The 6,257-nt window shown below is 44.9% G+C and overlaps 1 non-coding gene across 1 annotated transcript; it reads left to right on the top strand.

Annotated features, from left to right (window-relative positions):
• Positions 1-1,285: 1,285 nt before the first annotated feature.
• On the top strand, positions 1,286-1,392 carry LOC125128579 (U6 spliceosomal RNA). Its single transcript, XR_007135278.1, has one exon. It is a non-coding gene; the product is annotated as a U6 spliceosomal RNA (small nuclear RNA).
• Positions 1,393-6,257: the final 4,865 nt, after the last annotated feature.

Below are 6,257 nucleotides of genomic sequence, written 5' to 3'. Positions count from 1 at the left end.
CTCGCTGTGGGAAATTCCCACAGAAATGATTCAGATCACCTGCTGACTTCTAGCTGACTGCTTTTCTTTTTCTCTTCCCTTACTGTGTTCACATTGCCCTGATCTGCCAGGGAGACAGGGAAACGGAAGTACTGATAGAGGGGATAGAGCTGTGGGTGGAGTAGTGAGGGCAGGTGCTTCGGAAAGAAGTCAGAGGACCTCAGTCTTTCTGGGCAGCCAGTGCTACATGTACCCTGGAGCCAGAGGTGGGTTTTGCCCTAGTTAACAGAAGGAGTCTGTGATAGAGCTAATTCTGTCTGGCAAGGATGGTAGAGGAGGTTCTGCGACTTAGCTGGGGATCATTTACTTGCCAGGAACAGAAACCCTCACACATGCCAATTTAAGAAAGAGGGTCTTATGCAGATGGCCAAGGGCCCATGAAAAGATGCTCAACATTGCTGATTATGAGAGAAATACAAATCAAAGCTATGAGGTATCACCTCATACTGGCCACAGTGGCCATTATTGAAAGTCTACAAATAATAAATGCTGGAGAGGTTGTGGAGAAAGGGAAACCTTTCTATACTGTTGGTGAGAATGTATATTGGTGCAGCCACTGTGGAAAACAGGATGGCGGTTCCTTAAAAAACTGAAAATTGAGTTACTGAATGATCTAGCATTCTCACTCCTGGGCATACATTGGGAGAAAACTCTAATTCGAAAAGATACATGCACCCCAGTATTCACAGTAGCATTATTTACAATAGTCAAGACATGGAAACAACCTCAATGTCCATCAACAGATGAACGGATAAAGAAGGTGTGATACATATACACAGTGGAATACTACTCAGCCATAAAAAATAATGAATAATGCCATTTGCAGCAACATGGATGGACCTAGACATTAGCGAACTGAGTAAAGTAAGTCAGAGAAAGACAAATATGATATCATTTATATGTGGAATCTAAAATGTGATACAAAAGAACATATTTATAAAACAGAAACAGACTCACAGACATAGAAAACAAACTTACTGAAGGGTTACCCAAGGGAAACTGAAGGGAAAGTGGGTAGGGAGGGATGCATTGGGAGTTTGGGATTAGCAGATACAAACTACTATATATAAACAAGGGAAACAACAATGTCCTAATGGGTAGCAAGAGAATGATATTCAATGTCTTGTAGTTATAATGGAAAAGAATATGAAAAAGTATATGTACACATAACTGAATCACTGTTGCACACCAGAGACTAACATAATACTATAAATTAATTGTACTTCAATTAAAAAATAAAAAAATGGTGCTCGCTTCGGCAGCACACATACCAAAATTGGAATGATACAGAGAAGATTAGCATGGCCCCTGCGCAAGGATGACACGCAAATTCGTGAAGTGTTCCATATTTAAAAAAAAATAAAAAAATAAAAAAATGAACAAAAGATCATCTTTATATTCATAATATGGGGGAAATCTCAAGGTATCTAATTATGGATTCAGCCTGGGAATCGAGGTACTGAAAAGGCAGCAGAGTGATATTCTTTCTACCTCTCTTCTTGCCTCCCTTCTTCTGGGGCCACCTGGTTTCTTGGCTTCTCTTGGCAGACCAATTTCATCTTCAGGGTCTTAATTTTCACTCTGGTGTGACTTCTGGTGGCCTGTGGCTTGATGTCCCCATGGGAGTAGAAACGAGAGTAACGGCTAACATCATAGAGAACTTGCCACTGCCCAGTCCTCTTCCACGCGCTTGCCCTGAAGTAATTCTCACAAGAACCCTAAGAGGCAGTTTCTCTCAAGGTCTTCACGTCATAGGTGAGGAAACTGAAGCATTGAGTGTTTAAAGTGATGTGTAGCCAAATTGGAACTCGAATCTATGTCTGCCGTCTTCGTGCCTGTATCAGGTACCTATCCACAGACCTGGATCTTTAAGACAAGTACTCTAGAAGAGGAGAATTTCACTAGCCCTGGCCCAGAACGTGGTTTGGAGTCAGACATCCAGCTGGCGTTGTGATATATAAAACTCTCATAAGCTCTGGGTTGGAGCAGGGCTGAGGGATGTTCCTCCAGGTGTGTAGAGGAAACACTGGGCATTTTTAGTAAGCCAGCGATGGAGGAGGGGTCTGAGCACAGGGTAGAACTGTCCCTGTGACTCCTCTTGCCCAGGTAATAACCTCTAGCCAGAGCTGGTGCTGGCACACAGCTTCCCTGGCAGAGGAGCCCAGTCTGACCTGCCAAGGACTTCGCCCCCCTCTCTCCAGTCGAGTCTGCTCCTAGTCAGCCTTCTGCATTTTCCAGGTAGAGTGTCCCATCCTCTCTTATCTAAGGTGCCCAAACTTCATCAGAGACCTATGATTCAGAAAAATGCAATGATGGAGTTCCCATCATGGCTCATTTGTAATGACTCCGACTAGTATCCTTGAGGATGCAGGTTCAATTCCCCGCCTCTCTCAGTGGGTTAAGGATCCAGCATTGCTGTGGCTGTGGTGTAGGCTGACAGCTGCAGCTCTGATTTGACCATAGCTGGGAACTTACACGTGCATGGGTGTGGCCCTAAAAAAAAATACACAGTGTTGTTTTCAATGTTGAGGTGGAAATCACAACAACATTGGAAAGAAGATTTATTCCTGCCTTTATGACCTCAAGGCCAGGCTCCTCACTGCCCAGTAGCCCAGTTGCATGAATGCATTAGCATCTGCATGAATGCCAAGTTGTTCTGTGATGCCCTCCCCTTCAGGCTGTGTGACTTCTGCCAGGGGTTTCTGTTCTCCTTGGTTCTCTTGACCTAGGCCAGGCCGCAGAGGGTGAGGGGGCTGCGGCTGTGCTCCTTTTCAGCCATGCCTCTGGGAGGTAGGAAGGACTTTGGTAAAACACTTTGCTGGATGCAGCTCCCCTAGCAAGTGAACTGAGAAGAGAGCCGATAGAACCAGACATTTGGGTGTCAGTGTTTATGTTTGGGAAGGAAGGACTTTATTTGGAGCCTTGAGAAAGAGGCTCTGCTCTTTATAAAACAACAGAGGGAAGTTTAGCTTTCGCGTGGGCAGCTTCCATCAGGGAGCAGATGGGGCTTTCAAGACACAGGAATGTTTCCAGACACCACATGTGCCTTTGGAAGGCAAAGGCCAAGTTCTGAAGGGAACACAGTTGCCCCTGGACCTTGGGAGCCATGATCATTCCTAGGAAGTCATAAAGTTCCCCTCCGTGCCCCCTGCCCAGGACCACCCTCAGCCAACACTGCCAATATGAGCAAATCAGGCAGGAATGATGTCTCAGGAGGACAGCTGGCAGGGAGGATAGGGAAGGAGGTGTTGGTGAAGCTCGGCCTCTGTCCACCGGTGCCAGATAGAGTTTTGGGTGAAGGAGGAAAAAAATAGCTTTATTGCTTTGCCAGGCAAAGGAGGCCACTGCAGGCTAATGTCCTCAAGACTGTACCCTCCCTTGGGAGAGAATAAGTGATGGTTTTATAGTTTGGGGGTGAAAAATAGGACCACAGATTAGGATCGGGGTAGGTGCAAGCTTGCATTCTTCAAAGCTGGTGTTGCGTGGACCGGGGGCTGGTTCTGGTGGTCCTCCTTTTTGGAATGAAGAAAGCTTCATCAAATAGTTAACATCTTTCATTTGCTGGGGGTTTTAGTTCTGCGGAAGCACTCAAAGATGTTATTGTGTGTATCCCTTGAGGGAGAACCAGGACCCTGCGCCAAGGCTGCACTATTGTTTCTTGACCACCCCCCCCACCCTCGTCTCTGCATTCCCTCCCTTCCCTGATTAGCAACTCTTTGAACCGGCCCTTTGGAACTAGGGAAGATCATGGAGGCTGAAGCTTATTCCCCCAAAACAAGAATTGGGGGACACAAAGGCTTTTGTTCCTAAGAACCGCCCAGGGCCCTGCTTGGTGTCAGAAGTAGATCAGACCAATGATCCCCCTTGTCCTGGTGTCAGGGTGGAAGGGCACGAGGCTGGGGGCTGAGTGGGTCACCTTCAACCTGTGTGTTTGCATAGCACCAGACCTGATCATCATTCCCTTGGGCTAGCTCTGGGAGAGGCTGCTGCTGATTGCTACCTCCCTGTGGACTCGGCCCGCATTCGGGCTCTGTGTGGTCTCCCCATGTTGTGCTATGGACTTGCAGGTTCCTAAGGTACTGAGGACTCCCAGGGGATGTTACCTGTCTAGTGTTGGGGCAGTAGCCAGCCTGTGATACTCCTCTGATGGTTCGAGGGATAGCAGGGTTGCTAGTACCTGAGAGCTGGATTCAATCTGCATATCCTGCCTGGCTGTCAGAGAGAATGAAGGGTGTTCTCCCTATGGCCCTCAGTCATCCTGCTTGGTGCACGTGTGTGTGTGTTTGTAGACGTGCATGTGCACACACTCACAGGTGTGGATGTGTATTTGTGCCTCTATCGATTAGTCTGTGTCTCATTATGGTATTAAGGGAGAGTCTGTGGAGAATATGATGGGTATTTTCCTTCTCTACAAGGAATCTCAAAAGTTCAGGAGAGCTTGAAAATGTAAAAGAAGTTAGACATGTGGCTGTGATTTGAGGAGGCTCTGGAATCCATCTGACTGGTTTCAGTCTCAATTCTGCTCCACATACCAGCTGTGTGATTTTTTGTTGTTGTTGTTATTTAACTTCCTTGAGCACCAGGTTTCTCATTTCAAAGACCAGGTTAATCACTGTATTTACATTATAGGATTATTGGGAGGCTTAAATGAGATAATCCATGGAAAGTATTTGGCATTGTGCCTGTCCCATTGTAAAGGATTTGTAAATGTAAGTTACCGCTATGATTAATCAATATCTCTAACAACCTCTCAGTGTTGCATTATGGATGGGCATCCTGTCTTTATCTAAATCTTTGCTGATCTCATGCATTCTTGTAGCTTCACTAGACTCTGGAGAAAATGCACTCCAGGTGGGTGTTTCTGGGCAGCTGGAAGCCCCTGTGAGAAACAGCCCTCTTCCAAGTCCGTGTCCCTCGTGTCAAGTTGAGCGTCTGCTGGTTAGGCATTTTGAGTGCGTGTCTTCTCTTGGCCTCCCTCCAGGTGTAGAGACTGCCAGCCAAGTTACCAGAGCTCTGTTCTAAGTGAAAGGATCAAAGCAACTTTCCTCCAACGTGAATATGTTTCCCTCCATGATTTTACTAAGTTCATTACCTAGTTAAAAAAACCATGCAAATGGCAAAAGATGCCATGGGAGAGAGTCGTGTGCAAATACATGTGTGCCTGTGCCTGAGTGTGTTCACGGCCTTGTGCACCTTATGGAGTGAGGTGAAGGAAGATGAAACCCATAAATCCCTGAACACTGCTGTTCATGGAGCGTCTTTGGAGTTTGAGTCTGAAGATGATAGTTGAACTCTGCCAGTTCATTCATTATTTAATCCTTTAATTGATGACCGTCGTGGAAAGATGACAGCAGCGCATCCTTGGCAGGGAGGCAAATTCCATTTATTTGTTTATTACAGTTGCACAATTTAGTGGAGAGCGGCGATGGGAAGTCACCCGTGCTTCATGGTTCAGAATGTTGTTATAAATAACAATTAATCCACTTAAATATCTGGCTCCATTCAACCTGAAGAATCATACTGGATATAAAAGATTATGGAGGAGAATGTTGAGGAGGAAAAGGATTTTTCCATTGCCTTGGCTCATGCTTACTGTCTGGTTTTCCAAAAGTGCCTGCGGTTTTCCAAGATGATGAATATTCAAGGAGTGTTGGTACCACCTCTTAACTGTTTATTTTTCTGCCGGCATCCTCTCTATGGCAGTTAACATGACCTTAGGATGTTTTCTTGAATTGCTCTGTGAAATTTTCACAGTTTCTATTATTCATTTGTTATCTGTACATTGTCTTCTTAAAAAGATTACAAACTCCTTGAAGGCAGGGATTATCCCTTAGCTTACATACAAGAAAGGTGCTTAATAAAACAGGACAAAATGAGAATTGACATGAAAATGGATTGAGCTCCTACCGTAACCCAGGACCTGTGCTTGGAGCCTTCATATACTTTTGGCAAGATTTGCAAATGGAGATGGAGATTTATCTGAATTCCAAAAATGACATAAAACATAGCATAACCTCATAATATAACGTAGTTAAGGAAAAATATCAAAACTGCAAAACAGTAAAAATGTCGTTTTATAAATTTGGAGAGAATAGTAATAATTCGAACGAAATCCTCTTTACAAGAGATTGAAGCTTTGTATTTGCACTCACAACAGTCTGAATACTTATATTCCCAAAGTTTTCACCTTTACCGTGGTATTCATATGGCTCTTTCTT

This window comes from Phacochoerus africanus, chromosome 5 (assembly GCF_016906955.1).
Source record: "Phacochoerus africanus isolate WHEZ1 chromosome 5, ROS_Pafr_v1, whole genome shotgun sequence".
Classification (NCBI taxonomy): domain Eukaryota; kingdom Metazoa; phylum Chordata; class Mammalia; order Artiodactyla; family Suidae; genus Phacochoerus; species Phacochoerus africanus.
Note: the sequence above shows the minus strand (reverse complement) of the source record. Positions and strands in the feature narration are given on the sequence as shown.